The sequence below is a fragment of the Pelodiscus sinensis genome, chromosome 6 (assembly GCF_049634645.1).
Source record: "Pelodiscus sinensis isolate JC-2024 chromosome 6, ASM4963464v1, whole genome shotgun sequence".
NCBI classification, from domain to species: domain Eukaryota; kingdom Metazoa; phylum Chordata; order Testudines; family Trionychidae; genus Pelodiscus; species Pelodiscus sinensis.
Genome location: NC_134716.1, coordinates 9,334,871 through 9,352,310, shown reverse-complemented (window position 1 = coordinate 9,352,310; position 17,440 = coordinate 9,334,871). Strand labels below are relative to the sequence as shown.

The following is a 17,440-nucleotide window of genomic DNA, read 5'->3' as shown; positions in this document are numbered from 1 at the left end:
TTGTAGCTTTCCAGGGGATTCCTCCCATCCCAGGGACCTCTTAGTGTCTGCTTAGAACAGTTCTGACCAAGGGCATCAGAACTAGAAGGGGAGAGTCTGAGCCCTCTTCCACTCCTGAGATTCCACCCCTGACTAAATTGGAAGCTGGAACCGGGCAGGGAGCCTGTCCCCCTGAACCTGGGGTGGGGCTAAAAACATCTCCCTGCCTGAGTCTGTAAGAAATCCTGCCTGTTCCTTTGTAAGAGAAATGGTTTGTGTGAAATGAACTGTCCTTTGTGTAAGTGAGGAATATGTGAATGTGTGAAGACAAGAGACAGAAGAAGCCAGCATGATGCATCACATGGTGAGAATGGTTGACAAGGAGGTGTGAACTCAGGCATCTGTCAAATTCAGGATAGTGAAAGAGGGGCAGAATTGATGACCCTATTACAGCTCTGAATTCACTAAGTTTTTTTCCCTTCCTTCTCCCCCTTCCCCACATCCCCTATTTATTTTGGAACTGGACTGTTAATACTCCAGTCATCTGAAGAAGTGGGTTGTACCCACCAATGCTCATGATACCATCTACATAGAATCATACATGTTTTGTTAGTCTTTAAGGGCTAGACTATTTGTTGTTTTTTAAGTTTTTTCCAGTTACACACTAACTAGGCTACTCTTCTGAAGCTTTTAAACCTGTGAATGAGAATGTGAACGAGATAAGCCAACTGCATGCAGTCACTCCCAGATCTGATGGAGCATGAAAATGGAAGCAGCCTGGAGGTAAACACCAATTAACAATTAGATGACTCCAGCATGACACTGCAAAACCCATAAGGTATATCTACACATCAACGTTATTTTGGGATACCAGAGGTATCCTGAAATAGCTACCCCTTGTCTTAACAAGCCACCCATTATTTCAAAATAATGCGCTTGCTATTTCGGCATCCCAGTGTGGGAGAAAAAATCAAATAACTCCAATTGTGTCAAAGGGGGGACTGTGCAGAAATCAAAACTCTCTAAAAGAAAACTGCTGTAAAGGTTTAAAAAGTTTTCCAGGCCTCTCTCCTTGTAACAGAGAGAAATCAAATTAGCTCTAATCAAGACCCTTACAATGCCTCCTATCTCAAGTTCATGGATACTCCTAGTCTGTCACAATTTGTCATGTAAACCCTTATCTTTGTCACAGTTTGCCTTGTAGACTTCTCCACTCCACATTCTCATATGGCTTTGTTCTGTAAAACTTACTTCTAGCACTCCTGGGGTGAACAGAAGTCTCAGAGTGCTTCTGCTGAGACTTTGATATGTTAAAGAAAAACAATCCACAACTGAGCTGTCTGAACATACTGTATAAAGAATCCCTGAATCTGTCTGTCAGGGCTGCTTCACTCTTGGTGTGACAGCCTGCATGCATGCATCATAAAGTTTTCTCTTCTAGGTTTCTCTCCTGCCTCACTGATTTGATTTGACCTCCAGCCTCGAACCCTTCTGGGGGCTCTGTACCCCAGAGGAGCGAGATTTCCCCCTCACCAAACAGTGTGGTGAATGTGGTCTTCCCCCTAGAGTCAGGTGACAATGGTATTTGCCAATATCCCTTTGTAAGATCAATAGTCAAAAGGTACTGTGCCTGCCCCAGCCATTCTAGGAACTCATCTACTCGGGGCATGGGATAGGCATCGAAACAGGAAATGGCATTTACCCTTTGAAAGTCAATACAAAATCAATTTGAGCTGTCCGTCTTAGATACCGGGACGATTGGGCTCCACCAGTCGCTGTGGGACTCCTCTACCACCCCCCACTGTAACATCTTGCGGGGTAGTGGCCTGATAGCATCACATACCTTCTTCCCTGGTTCAGTATCTCACATGGCTCGTCAGCGTCATCCTTCCTGGGTGATTAGTACGTGTGCAAATTCCTGTAGCAGATGTCATAGTTCTTCCTGTTGGTTGGTTGTCAATTCCTTCCTGAGTTGTGCCTCTCCTGCCTCCCCTATATCTTCACCCCATAGCCCCAGCTCTGACTCTGGGGTTGTGGGTTAATGAGCAGGGCCTCCCAGGAGTTCCACTTCTTCAGGAGATTCACGTGATAGATTATGAAATCCAGCTAACAGGGAGGAAGAAAAGCACCCAAATCTATCTCACCCACCCGGCACCAGATTTCAAAGGGACCTTGCCATTTGGCCAGTAACTTAGAGTCTCGCATTGGTAATAGAAGCAGCACCCGATCCCCTGGTTTGAATTCCCTTAGGTGGGACCCTGGGTTATATCGCCATACCTGGCAGTCTTGGGCTCCCATCAGGTTTCTTTTGGTCAATTCCCTCAAGAAGTAGAGCTTCTTCCTCAACTGCAGTACGTATGGGACCGACCCTTATGCTTGGGATCCCTGCTCTTCCCAGTTCTCCTTTATTAAGTCCAGGATCCCCCTGGGCTGGCGCCCATACAATGACTCAAAAGGGGAATATCCTGAGGAGGCTTGGGGTAGTTCCCTGATGGCAAACAGTAAGACTAGGAGTAGTTTATTCCAGTCCCATGGTTCATCTTGTGTGAACCGCCATAGCATTGACTTTAATGTCCTATTAAATCGTTCTACGAGGCCGTCAGTCTGAGGGTGATACATAGCCGTTCTTGATGTCTTAATCTGTAACATTTGGCACAACTCTGCCATTTGATGGGAGGATACATTAGTTCCTTGGATGGTTAGTACCTCCGGGGCAACCCTACCCTCAAAAAAATCTTATCCAACTCATCTGCAATCACTGGGGCAGTCGTGCTGCGAAAAGCCACAGCCTCGGGGTAATGGGTTTCATAGTCTATCACCACCAAAATGTACTGGTGGCCCTTCCCTAAGCATTCTAGTGGCCCAACGAGGTCTAGAGCGATATGTTCGAAAGGTACGCTGACTACAGGGAGGGGTATTAATGGGGCCTTGGGCATCTTTGCTGGGGAAGTCTGCTGGCACTGAGGGCAGGAGTCACAGAAGTCCTGTATCTCCCTATAGATTCCCAGCCAGAAAAATCTCTACAATATCCTTTGTTGGATTTTTTTTCCTGCACTAAGTGCCCTGCTCACGGCTTCGCATGTGCCAGCTCCATGACCCGCCATCTATATCACATGGGTATCAATAATTGTCTGATCTCCCTTCACCTCTCCCTGCCATTTGCTACCCGGTGCAGTCTGTCATCCCGTACCTCAAACAGAAGGCTCTGGCGTGAGCTTGGGCCAGTCTTGTCCTCCTCTTTGGATCCACTGGCTTGTTCCCATGCCCTCTGAAGGGTCGGGTCTTCCCTTTGGAGCTGCATAAAGTCTCCTTTTCCAATCTCTAGTTTAAAGGGTCTCTGCTCCCCACTCTTGCTTGGGTGCTTCGGATGGTCCTGAGTCTTGTTGTTCAACAGTGAAATCGCCTTTTCCCTTTGCACCACGAGGGATACCTCCTTATTTACGGCCAGGTCTCCGGAGTTCACTAATTGTCCTCATCGGTGTAATAGTTGGTCGAATCCCGGCCAGTCTCTTCCAAGTAAGACAGGATAGGCTAAATTCGTGGCCAATGCCACTCAGCAAAGCCCTCCCATTGTCCATCATGTATCCGGAACCAGGTCGCAGGGTTAGGGCACACATCGCCATGAATGCACTGTATCCAGACAGGTCCGCCTGTCAGTTGGCTCCCTTCCACCAGGTCTGCTCTAACCATAGTCTGCCCGCAGCCTGAGTCTATCATTGTCCCCACTGCCTTCCCGTCTACTTCTATCTTCATCACCACTTTGGTCTTCTCTGGTTCAGCTACCGGGGACGGGTGTGAACTACCTGACCAATAGTCCATCAGGAGGCATTCTCTTCAAAAATGCCCTCCTCTCCGCATTGGTAACACACTGTTTTAGCTGTGGGTCCTCCCTTTCAATCCCCCCCCCCCACTCCTTCTCTTCTGCCTGAGGTCCCTTTTGACTCTTCACCTCAGGTATGGGCATCCGCCAAACCAGTGCCAGTTTCCTTCCCTCCGACTGCCCCGGATCCCTAGCTCGCCTGATAGAGGGGGGAGGGTTGACCTTCGGGTCTCCCGCAGGTGTCTTACCCTTTTCTTTGGCTCCTTCCACGGCCACATCATCTTCCATCAAGGCCACTGTTTCATTGAGTGTGGCGGGGTGGTGATGTCTGACCCATCGTTGGCCCCTGGCTCGTAAGATCTGTACAAATTGCTCTAAAATAACTGTCTCTGCTACCTGCATCCCCGTCTTGGTTTCTGGTTCCAGCTACCTCACTCCTGCCTCCCTCAATCCTTGTGCAATGGCCCAAGACCTCTCCCAATGCCCGTAGTGTTCCTGACGGAATCATTGACGGTACATCTCTGGGGTCCCCTAGCTGGTCCAAAATGGCCTCCTTGACCTTACAGTAATGCAATGCGTCCCTGGTGGACAAGCCCCTGTACGCCAGCGGGGCTTGACCAGTCAAATTGGGGGCCAACAGGGTAGCCCAGTGTTCCTCTGGCCGTTTTGCCGCTGCAGTCACCTTTTCAAATGTCACTACGAAGTCTTCGGGGTCATCTTCAGGCCCTAACTTGGCCAGCCTGATAGGCAATTGTGACCCCACAGTCAAGCCCTCCTCGCCGCTTAATGGTAGTTCCCCCCCCAGCCCAGGATCTCACAGTCGCCTGCTGCTGCTCATTTAGCTCTCGGATCAACTGCCATTGCTGCTCATGGTACTGGGAGGCCAGTTGCTGTACGATCTGTCTGTTGTTGCTGCTACTGGCGCTGATTCTCCATCAGCCACTCCAGAAGCTTTGTTACTTCCATCTCTAACTGCCAGGTGCAGGCTCGTCCTTGGGCTGCTCACTGGGTCCGAGTGGCCCCACCTCCCCGCCTCCGGATGCCCGCCCCCTCTCTGGGCCTGCTGCGCTCTTTTTATGGGTCTGCCCGTCTTCCCTCCATCCAATCCCCACTGTTCCCTGTCTAGTTGAGCCTCCCCGTATTTCCAGGAATGGTCCCAGCATCAGCTCCCCCGGACACGCATGCGCCAGCGTCTTCTTGGCCCGTGGATGCACATGCACCGGCGTTCTCGTGGCTTGCGCCGGCTGCCGCTTTTCTCCCACCGTGCCGGTGAGAGCCCAGCCTTCTCCTGTGTCCACTAGTGCGGGGTTTCCTCACCCCATCACATCCCACCATCAAAAATTACTGCCCACCCTTGATCTATATCATCTCTGACAGGTGTGTGTCTAACCTGCTCTTAAAAATCTCCAATGATGGAGATTCCACTACCTCTCCAGGCAATTTATTCCAGTGGTTAACAATTCCTGACAGGAAGTTTTTCCTAATGCCCAACCTAAACTGCCCTGGCTGCAATTTAAGCTCATTGCTTCTTGCCCTATCTTCAGATGTTGAAGAGATATCCAGAGCACTAAATGTCCCACTAATTATTATCTGGATAAAACCAGGCAATTATGGTGTCAAATGAATTCACATAAAAAATAAGACAAAGACGGTATCACCATTGGGGAAAATTTTCACAAAGCCATCACTCTATATCTGACCTTTAAGTTCTCATCCTCCAGGAAAACCTCTGCAACACTTTCAAAAGACAAGCGTGGAAGATTAAATTCATAACTTTGCTGTTATGAAGCACACAGGATCTTGTTCAGGAGGAAAAGGCAATGCGCCACATTTATTGCAAATACAGTACAGAAATTAGCATATGCACTTATTCACATACACACTTCCACACACATGTCCTGTAGATGATCTTATAGTTACTAGTCTATTGTATCTCGAGTTAGACTAGTGGCTGGTTAGACTGAACACGATTGAGGAGCTGGCTTGTGTCAATCATGATTCGATGCTCTGAGGTATTGCTGGACTGACCCCAAAGCTTCATGGCTACACACCCTACTTTTATAGTTTTTAACTCCCAGTTTTAGTCTATGGTTATGTCTACACTGCACTCTAAACTCAAAATAAGTTACGTAATTTGCGCTCCGCAAATTCCAAAGCTTATTTCGAGTTTATTTAGAAATAAAGTGCAATTGTGCTATTTTGAGACATCCCTTAACATTCGTGGAATGAGGGTTACTGGTGAGGGGGAAATCTCGCTCCCCTGGGGTACAGAGCCCCCAGAAGGGTTCGAGGCTGGAGGTCAAATCAAATCAGTGAGGCAGGAGAGAAACCTAGAAGAGAAAACTTTATGATGCATGCATGCAGGCTGTCACACCAAGAGTGAAGCAGCCCTGACAGACAAATTCAGGGATTCTTTATACAGTATGTTCAGACAGCTCAGTTGTGGATTGTTTTTCTTTAACATATCAAAGTCTCAGCAGAAGCATTCTGAGACTTCTGTTCACCCCAGGAATGCTAGAAGTAAGTTTTACAGAACAAAGCCATATGAGAATGTGGAGTGGAGAAGTCTACAAGGCAAACTGTGACAAAGATAAGGGTTTACATGACAAATTGTGACAGACTAGGAGTATCCATGAACTTGAGATAGGAGGCATTGTAAGGGTCTTGATTAGAGCTAATTTGATTTCTCTCTGTTACAGGGAGAGAGGCCTGGAAAACTTTTTAAACCTTTACAGCAGTTTTCTTTTAGAGAGTTTTGATTTCTGCACAGTCCCCCCTTTGACACAATTGGAGTTATTTGATTTTTTCTCCCACATTGGCTTGTACCAATTTATCACTATGCCGTGCCATTTGGGCTCCACGGGGCCGCCGCCATGTTCCAGAGACTGATGAACCGGGTTCTATATGAACATCGATAATACGCGGCTGCATATATCGACGATATTATTATTTTTAGTACATCTTGGCCGCAGCACTTGCAGCAGGTGGAAGGCATACTCCGAGCATTGGCAGAAGCCAGGTTAACAGCTAATCCAAAGAAGTGTCAGTTCGGTCATCAGGAAGTATTCTAATGGGGTACACCGTAGGAAGAGGACAATGGAAGTCATTGGTCGATAAAGTAGGTGCCATACAGGACTACTCACCTCCTCCCCCCAGGTCAACAAAAAGGCAAGTACAGCAGTTCCTTGGGTTGGCAGGGTATTACCGCCGATTTGTGGCAGGGTTTGCGACACCGGCAGCCCCGTTGACAGACTTGACACGGAATGGACAACCCCAAAAGGTACGATGGACTGAACGGGCATGCAGGCCTTTCGGACGCTGAAAGAACATTTAGTGAATGCCCCAGTGTTAATACAGCCAGATTTTTCAAAACCATTTATACTTCAAACAGACATGTCGGAGGTAGCTCTCGGGGGGGGGGGGGGGGGGGGGGGGAGGTTTTAGCACAGGAAGTGGGGGGAAGGGATCACCCAATATTGTGTATAAGTTTTTTCCCCAAGAGCGGAATTACACAACAATAGAGAAAGAGGCTCTAGTGGTGAAGTGGGCCGTAGACGTGCTCTGTTATTATCTTCTAGGAGATGGGTTCCTGTTAATCACAGACCATGCCCCACTTAAGTGGATTCAGACTATGAGAAGTACCAACGCCAGGGTCATATGCTGGTACCTGGCGCTACAGCCGTACTGTTTTAAGATGGTCCCCCGCCTGGGGGCGGCTCAGTAAAATGCAGACTTCTTGTCGTGTATCGCGGAAAGGTGAGTCAGGAGGAAAGGCCAAGACACATCTTAAGGGGGGGGGGAAGAGTGTGACGGGGTAAGGAAACCCCATACTAGCAGGGAGACCCCTGAGAGGGCGGACACGGGAGAAGGCCAGGCTCTCACCGGCATGGTGGGAGGAAAAGCAGCGGCTGGCGCAAACTGCGAGAACACCGGCGCACGCACATCCACGGACCAAGACGCCGCCGGCGCATGTGCATTCAGGGTGAGAGGGGGGCTGATGCTGGGACGCAAGGGGCCGTTCCCGGAAGTACGGGCTGGCTCAACTGAGCAGGGAACAGCAGGGATTGGATGGAGGGAGACGGGAAGACCCATAAGAAGGGCACAGCAGGCCCGGGGGGAGGGCATCCGGAGGCGGGGAGGTGGGGCCACTCGGACCCAGTGAGCAGCCCAAGGACAAGCCTGCAGCTGGGTGAGGCCGTAGGTGGTGAGGAAGCAACCCAGGGCGGGCAAGTGGAGCCTGCGGGCTGACGAGTTGCGGCGGACAGCCCCATCAGTCAGGTTGGGGGAAGAAACTTCCCACCTTAGGGCCCTGGGTTGGGACCTGGAGAGAGTGCGGGCCCAGGTCCCCCTCACTCCCCTCAGCAGAGCTGGTGTTTGTGTGGAATGTGGCTTAGGGAATAAAAAACCCTGAGGTGACATCGCGGGCCAAAAAGTGAGGTTGAGCCCCGTTGGGGAGAAGGGAAGACTGAACCCCTAAAGGGGGGTGCAACCCAGTACACAGGGCCACTCCAAGATTTTGGAAATATCTTCCTTCCATGATATTAATGGAGATGTGGGGTCTGGGATGGAGGTGGGATGCGAAAGGGAGCTTGGGGTAAGGGACCAGGGTGTGGGAGGGAGACGGGATTCTGGGAGAGAGTTGGGATGAAGCAGGCGGTTGTGACCTAGGGCAGAGGACTGGAATGCAGGGGTTTGGGATGTGACCTAGGATAGGAGGGGATTGTGATCCAGGGCAGCAGATTGGGGTGCCAGATCTGGGAGGGGGTATGGGTGTAGGAGGGGGACAGAGGGTTTGGGTATGTTGAGTGGGGGGAGGGGCAGAGAGTTGGGGCAGGATCGGGCTGGAGTATAAGAAGCAGGCTGTGGCCAAGAGACTTACTTGTCAGCTGCCAAACTAGCCTGGCTACCTGCAGAGCTTAAAACATTTCCCAGCCAGCCAGCCTGCTTGCCAGGCCATGTGCTTCATGAATAACTGAGCCCAGGAGAGAGGGCATGATTCTTCTTAGCTGCCTGTTATTCTAAAAAGCAGCTGCCATTGGCCGGTTTCTGCCAGAAACTGGCCAATGGGAATGTGCTTGGGGGCAGGGTGGCTCCTAAAACTTCCTCCCTTCCCTCCAGTTTTAAAACAGAAACGGAGCCCTTCAGCGGTGTTTCTGCACGGCGTGCGGAGCAAGCTGGGGAGCCTGCCGGGGCTCTCCGCTGCTTCCACGGGCCAGATCCAGTGGCTTGGTGGGCTGGATCTGGTCCATATTTTGCCCAGGCCTGATCTCTATGGTGTTTGGTCCTGCCATGAGTGCAGGAGACTGAATTTAATGACCCCTCAAGGTTCCTTCCAGTTTTATGATGATTCCACCAGGTCTGGCATGTCTCAAAGTCCTTGAACTCCTTCCAGCAAGATTTTGCCCTCTTGGTTAACAATTTTGTAAGTTTTCAGATCAAGTACCCCTTTAGTCAATTTAAGCTCAGTCTTCATACCAAACACCTTTCTTTGTCCCCTCTGGAAATCAGTCTGACCTAATATATACAAATATCTACAGGAGGTGGCATCACTTTGGAACTGTTTTCCTGTCCCAGGATTTGCAGCAATCATTTCTCAGACTGTAGCTCCTGGGAGAAAACTCAGTAAACCTACCCACTAAAGTAGGAACACAATCTAAGTTAAAGGCTCAAAAAAGATGCATGTAACATTTATAAAGTTCATACAGTAATCCCAAAGATATGCCTGTGTTAGTCATATCAGCCACAACGGTCTTACATTTTATGCTCCCATGTATCTTTGCCAAATCTTGACAGACAGGTACTGATCAACCCTTGGATAACAAATTTTCTTGCTAAGCAACTTATTTATTATTTGTATTATTGTAATACATAGGAGCTACAGTGATGTAGCAAGACTCCATTGTGGTTGGTGCTGTACAGAGAGAGAACAAAAAGACAGTCTCTGCCCCCAAAGACCTTACAATCTATTACTCTGGAAAAAGAAAGCTAATCTTTCACTGTTTCATTTTAAATGACAATGAACACCACAGAAATAATTAGAAAGATCCATCTTTGATAACATTTCATGTATGATGAGCTGGCAACTGATACAAGATAATTTGAAGATCTTCTGTATGTTCTAATACTGCACAGACTAAGTTAATAAAAATGAACTCACACTACAAAATAAAATAGCAGGCACAGGAAGCATTCAAGGCAACTTCACATCCATTTTCTTAAAACACTTGAGGGATTGGGAGAAAACATATCCCCTATTCTAGTTTTAAAAATCTAAAGTGCTTTAGCTGAGTGCATTAAAAATTCCACCATCAAGCTAATTTAGGGGGAGTTCCCTGCCTCTAAAACAATCATGCCCTATCTTTCCTTACCTGGTATAAACTGCTGTATCATTCTTGCTAACCCTGACTATTTTGGGACCTCCTAAGTCTCTAAAGAGCACATTTGTTGTCTTCCAAATGGAGCAGATTGAATCAAATTACTGTAAAATTGTGGGGAAGCACTTCACCCACATTCCCTCCTTTGTAAACAGTACCCAATCTGAACAGTACACACACTATATTCAGTATAGTTCTCAGAATCAGAATAAAATATTTCCAGTTAAATGTACCTACTTCCATTTGCTAAGCAGTGTTGCTTCTGTCCTTGGATATGAGAAAGCATTTTTTTTTAAATGGAAAAGAAATGCAAAGCAATTTCAGTTATATCCCTCCTCTCTACAAATGCATGACCCCTCAGCACCTATCCCGGATCAGACCTATATTTGCAGTCGTTGTGGCAGGACCTGCCTGTCCCGCATAGGCCTCGTCAGCCACCAGCGTGCCTGTAGAAGACGTGGATTTCCTTCCTAGATCTTCGTTCGCGAAGCCAAGCCATGATGATGACAAATGCATACACCTTTGGGATAGAAAGTTTAACCTCAAACAGAAAGGAAATTTTCTCTGGAATCATGTGTAAATAGATGAATCCCTTCTTTTCTATACATCAAAGATTTCATCTGCAAAATGGTTTGACAACTGCAAAGAGAAAAAAAACAGATTTTTTAAAAATGATGCTTCTGATTTGTTGTAAGAAGCTGTGAAAAAAAAAAACCAGCCAGCTGGCAGTCACATGATGTAACTATCGCAATCTCATTCTATGCTGCCATTTTGCAAGGAAAGTTTTTGGTAGAGACTAAGGTGTAGGGATCAGCATAAACTGTTTATTGGTCTTTACAGTGCACCACATGCAAATAATTCATTCTTACACCTTTTTCCATCTCCAAATGAAAGAACAGCTTCTGATCAACATGAAGCACCTGCAAAAAAAAAAAAATTAAATTAAATAAAAACTATGGAACCCATCCTCTATGAGGAAAAAAGTCCCCAATTCCCAATAATTTAACATCTGAGACTCAGTTTCCTATGCTGAACATTAGGAAATCCACCCGCTGCTGGGTGGAAGGCTTAACTTCTGAACATCTAAAAAATCCCTTCTTCAAATGACATCTGATTGCAAGCTCAAGGCCTTACTTTCTTGAGGTCAGTGGCACTTTCCACAGGGGCCAGGAACCACTCATGTGGAGCTCACTGCAAGAATGAGGCCTTCAATTCCTTAATGGAGGTTCCAGAGACAGATTACACAATTAAAAAAAACTACCCTTTTATTATAATCTTAAATATCTAGGAGCACGAGCAGCAAAGGAGTGAAGAATTATCTGGAGGAGTTAAGCAAAAACACAGGCAGGAGACCTATTACTTGGAACATTTAAAAATGGACTGGAGGAGGCATTAAAGAAGAAACTGTAAGGTGCATTCCTGCCATGAACACCAAAAAGTGGAGATGGACCAAGGGAAAGTTACTTTGTATGAAGATGACAGGATTCTTGCTTTGAGTCTCCTTCCTTCAATATAAGTCTTGTGGGAAACCCCCTTAACTCTGTAGATCTGAGTTAACTGTGAGCCTGCTGGAGGACTCCGCATACTGAGCATTCAACAGCACAGGTATGCCAGGGGCTTTAGAATGCTCCATTCAGATCCTCTCAAGAGGGAGAAACAAGCTCCCCAACCTCAAGCAACTATGAGACCAGATGAACAAGCACTTTTCTACCAGCTTTTCTACTTCTTTCATTACTTTCTTTAATAGCCCGAGGAATGCAAGAAAGACAGGTGAGCAATACAGCTCAAGAATGTGACCTTTAACCTGAGGGAGAAGTAGTTCCGTGAGATTCCTGCCTTAATCTATCTTCAGAGAAGTTTTACTTTTTCTGAAGATATCAACAATGCAGGATGTTCACCCAGAACAAGTAGCTCAAGGGATACCCTAATTAGAATTAGGAGCATATTGTTACCAAAAATGACAAAACCACCTCAGGTTCCCAACGAGAGGTTTCTGACTGTTTTGTTGAGGTGTGATGCATCAGCTACTTCTAAGATGGGTATTGGCCAACCCCGAAGCCACACAAATTTTAAGTGGGAAGAGAGCTGGAGTTCCTGGTTTCAGAAATCGTTTCCATCAGAAAATGAGGGACTGAAGAGGGAACCTCTCATAGTAATGTTTCATAAAAGCATTAGGAATGAAGCACACAGTTGTGGTGAACCCTATCTATAAACATTCACCTGAAGAAATGGCTTGTGCCCATAAAAACTCATGATAACCTCTACATTTTTGTTAGTTTCTAAGGTGCTGCAGGACCATTTGTTGTTTTTTAAATTTTTTTCTGTCTATAAACAAAACATCCTTGCAACTGAGAAAAGGTAGCTGCTCTACCCGTTTGAGCTTTGATACAATTCTCTAACTACAGGCTCACAGGATTACAGCAGTGATTAAGGTAACCAGACACCTCTTGAAAGGGACCCTTGTTGAATACGTAATTTTCAGCTGCTATGTAATACTCTATAATAATGTTAAGAATACTGAGATGTAACAATTATACAAATCCTATGTACGATGTGGACAGGAAGGGAGAGTTGCTGTGTATTGGAGTTATTGTTTGATTTTAGGGAGATTAATTTTATTGATGTTATAATAAAGGTTATAGCTCACCAATTAATCTGATCAGAAGATAATAAGATTCTTGTCCCAGGATCAAGCTACACAAAGTTTTGCAAGGACTTTTGGGATGTATGACAAGACACTCACATTGAGAACAAAATACAACTTTGGAGACTAGTTTGAAGATAAATGTAAGAGTCAAATGGAAAAGAATGACAAAGGAAATGATTGTTCTAGAAGTACATGTGGTATTATTGTAAAATTTACTGGATTAACCTGCTCACACCCTTTCCTAAGAACCTGTGGTATGACACAAAGGATCTGCCTCACTTCTGGCATGCTGAAAGAATCCGATTGTCCAGGTTCCAGTGGAAGATAAAGAATTTAAGAGATGCTAGAGAGCTAGAAATCTATAGAAAGACCAAAGAGATTAATTTAAAGCTTGACTAAAAACTAGCCAGCTACTAACATGGTATACCTATATAAAAGGCATGCAGCCTGACACTTATGTGCCCACCTTCTCTGTCCAAACTTAATTTCCTCATCCACAAAATACAGTAGATTTATGTAACCCTTCTTCCAGGTGGAATTTTCAGCAACAAGGGCCGTGTCAATATCTGGGGTTACCTTTTCAACAATGCATCACAAAACTAGCTCAAGCTCCCACTCAGTAACCTGGGCCAATTACATACCATTCCCTGAATGCTTCTAAGAGGCAATATTTCCCTCAGACTGCACAGAGTCTGAGTGCAGAAACGAAGCTTTTAATAAAAGGAGGGAAGTAACCTAGCATTAATTTGGGGAAACATCACAAGCAGGATTCATAAACAGAAAACCATAAGGAAAAGACCCACCTCAAAGTACATTGAACAATGTCCTTTTGCCAAAAGTTGCCAAGTCCAACATCCACCCAAAACACTGCTACCAAGGTCATTTTCATAGCTTGTTGCTTTTGCCAGATTTCAGCTCTCTTACGGCCCTCTGCTGGCTCTCTTTTTTCATTGCATCAAACAAGTAGTTTTCACAGTCAAGGCACTTGCAGATCTAACTCCCACCCTAGAATAATAGAGCTGCAAAAGACCTTAGGAGATCATAGTGTCCAACCCCCTGCCCTAATCATTATCATTTTTCATTGCTGTTTGGATGTTATTTTCAACCTCCACTCCAACTCAATGATACCAGCCTTCATCATCCGCTTGTAAATTTTTAAACAAGTACCTTTATGATTTCCCCCATGTGGTCCCTCACAAATGGGTAGAGCTCCTGTAAACATCCATAAAGTCGTCTAATTATTCTCCTTCACATTTCTCCTCTTTTGCTGTGATGCCTGTAAAAAGCTTGTCAACATCTAGGCATCTAGTACATTGAGACCTCTGCCTGCCAATACAGGCCATTGAGACCAATACAGGCAGTCCCCGACTTACGCAGATCCGACTTATGTCGGATCCGCACTTACGAACGGGGCTTTCTCGCCCCGGAGGTCGAGGTGGCGGATTGCTACCTGCGAGCTCCGGGGCGAGAAAGCCCCGTTCGTAAGCTGCTCCGGTGCCCCTGGTCTGCTGGAGACCGTCTCCAGCAGACCAGGGGCACCGGGCGGGTTCCCGTGCTTCTGAGGCTTTGCCAGAGCAAAGCCTCAGAAGCGCGGGGAACCGCCGCTGCTGCGGCTTCAGTCCCGGTGCCTGTGGTCTGCTGGGGAGCCTCCAAGAGGCTCTGGGAGACAGACCCATAGTCTCCTATAGACAACCACCTAACCTCAAGATGATTCTTACCAACAACCACAGGACATACCACAGTAATACCAACCCTGGTACCTTCCCTTGCAACAAACCAATAAACCAAAATAAAGAAAAATACCCTGATCACGACTAGATACACTTTTTCCCCTTTATTTACTTACAGTCCCTTCCTGGTTCAGTCCACTTCCATGTGCCAAATTCCTTAGAGGCATGGTAGTCCTGCCTGGGTTTAAATGGTTCTGTGTCTTAACTTCCCCACACAAAGAAAGTAGGCAATGTATCTTATACAATTCAATTTTCAACACTGTATCTCCATTGGTTCTTCTGCCCCATCCCCCCCGAACAACCTTGCTAGCTATCTGGCTACGTCTACATTGGCAAGATTTTGCGCAAAATCTTGCCACCTGTCTACACTGGCTGCGAGTACTTGTGCAAGAACACTGACGTTCTAATGTATAAAATCAGTGCTTCTTGCACAAATATTCTGATGCTCCCGCTCAGGGATAAGCCCTCTTGCGCAACTGTTCTTGCGCAAGAGGCCAGGTAGACAGGCAACATCAATTTCTTGCACAAGAAAGCCCGATGTTTAAAATGGCCATCGGAGCTTTCTTGCGCAAGAGAGCATCTACACTGGCATGGATGCTCTTGCGCAAAAGCACATCTTTTGCGCAAAGGCACATGCCAGTGTAGACGCTGTCTTACTCAAATACTCTAATGTAAAAACTCTTGCATTAAAGAGTATTTGCGCAAAATTTTGCCAATATAGACGTAGCCTCTGAGTTTAACCTCTTAGCCACCAGGTGCTGGCCAGCACTCCCCCATCCATCACACGTCCTCTCTATTTATCTATATAGGCCCCCTTTTCTCTTTTTCCACCCACCACTCCAGCTCCACCCAGAAACTCCCACACACTACTCCTCAGCCTCTCAGACACCCCTCATTATTCACCCTTCAACCACTTCTTCCAGACACTTACCACTACTCCTACCCCTCCCACTCACACCCACTGCTCCTGCCAATCCCCCATCACCACACTTTTCCATTCCACCCACTGCTGCTGCCCCTCCCATTTACCTGTAGTAAGATGAGGGTCTGAAATAAAAGCCCATGTAGCACAGCCCTGGCTTGAGGCTTAATTAACAATGGACAAAACTTGGCTAACATAAAGCAAAGCTAAACAGTGAAAAAGAGGCAGGCCCCTGCTCACAAAAGTTGGCACAAACAGGACTGAAAGTGTAAAACACTAACTGGCAATAGGCCCAGGTGTAGAGCAGTAACTGATAATAGGTACCGACTTTAAAACAGGAATTGGTACTGGTCATAAGTTTAAAGCACATTCCAAAAGGATGGTATCATCAGCTCATTAAAAAAGACCTTAGTACCCACACTCCCCACAGATTCAGACTCAGGTTCAGGAAAGGGTCTAAAATGACATAATGATGGATACAGATGATCTAATTAAACCACAACTGAACTGAGTCCATTGTTACAGGTACATATGCGTAGTGGGTGAGTGGAGTCTTACTGACTATTACCATACTTTGCTTAACAACAAACCTGGTCAGGCACCTTCCATCCTTATTTGATTTGTGGTCTTTAGGAGTTCTCTTGGAGTCTGCTGGGTTGACTAATTGTGCGAGTCAATGCGGTTCACGTGATTGAGCACACACGCCTTCTGGTTATTATCAACGGAGCCAGAGACCTGTCAGAACACCACTACAGTAAATCCTGACCTACTACATTTGTGACTTTACTACACAAACTGTCAAATTGCAAACCTAAACACTGCTGCCTCATCTCTCTCTGAGGCTATGTCTACACTACATGGATCTATCGGAAAAAGGTAAGCAAATTGTGTACCTTTTTCCAACAGTTTTTCTGGAAGAGGCTTTTCTGAAATTTACACTGGGCCAAATTTTGGAAAAGCCTCCTCTTTCGGAAGATCCTTTCTTCGGCTTCTGAAAGAGTGCGTCTGCTCTTCCACACAAAAAAGTGGAAGAGCAGATGCGTTTCCTGGACGCGGTGTAGTTTTTCCGGGATACATTTGGAGTGCAGATTTAGGGAAGGCTTGGGGTTGGTGCAGATGGCTGAGGTGCAGAGAGGGTGTGGGGCACAGGCTGTGAGCAAGAGTTTGGGTGCAGGAGGAGGTGGGTGGCTGGGGTTCAGGCTCTAAGAAGGGGCTCAGGTCTGTGGATGGGGTGCAGGTTCTGGAAGGGAGCATAGGTTCAGGAAGAGGCCCAGAGCTAGGACAGGGGTCAGGATGCAGGAAGGGGCATGGAATGCAGACCTTGGGAGAGAGTCGGTGTGCAGGAAGGGGTAAGTGGCTGGGGATTGGGGTGCAGGTTAGTGTGTGGGGTGCAGGCTATAGGAGAGTTGGGGTGCAGGAAGTAGTGCAGGGTGCAGGCTATAGCAGAGTTGGGGTGCAGGAATCAGTACAGACGATAGCAGAGTTGGGGTGCAGGCTATAACAGAGTTGGGGTGCAGGAAGTGGTGCAAGATGCAGGCTATAGCAGAGTTGGGGTGCAGGAAGTGGTGCAGGATATACCAGAGTTGGGGTGCAGGAAGCAGTGGAGGGTGCAGGCTATAGCAGAGTTGGGGTGCAGGAAGCGGTGCGGGGTGCAGCAGAGTTGGGGTGCAGGAAGCGGTGCAGGGTGCAGCAGAGTTGGGGTGCAGGAAGCGGTGCGGGGTGCAGCAGAGTTGGGGTGCAGGAAGCGGTGCGGGGTGCAGCAGAGTTGGGGTGCAGGGTCGGGGAGGGGGCTCAGGGCTGCTGCAGAAGCGGCGAGGCAGCCCGGCAGCGCTTAACTCAAGCCCACGCCCCCTCACAGTCCCCCGCGCCGCTCCGCGCGCCCCGCCGCCTCTTTCCCGAAGAGCGGCTAAGGCTCCGCCCCGCCCCCTCCTGCTGCCGGCTCCCCTCGGACACTGGTTGCCATGGGGG

At 47.3% G+C, this 17,440-nt stretch overlaps 1 long non-coding RNA gene across 5 annotated transcripts; it reads right to left on the bottom strand.

Annotated features, from left to right (window-relative positions):
* Positions 1-9,597: 9,597 nt before the first annotated feature.
* LOC112547703 (uncharacterized) lies at positions 9,598-17,413 on the bottom strand. Of its 5 annotated transcripts, XR_012904594.1 has the most exons (6): positions 17,051-17,361; positions 16,063-16,207; positions 13,988-14,032; positions 13,624-13,825; positions 11,043-11,093; positions 9,598-10,812 (listed from the first exon to the last, which is right to left on the bottom strand). It is a non-coding gene; the product is annotated as an uncharacterized LOC112547703 (long non-coding RNA). The 5 variants fall into 5 exon arrangements; XR_012904590.1 differs by lacking the exon at positions 9,598-10,812 and having other exon boundaries at positions 10,978-11,093; XR_012904592.1 differs by lacking the exons at positions 9,598-10,812; positions 13,988-14,032 and having other exon boundaries at positions 10,978-11,093; positions 13,624-13,839; positions 17,051-17,413.
* Positions 17,414-17,440: the final 27 nt, after the last annotated feature.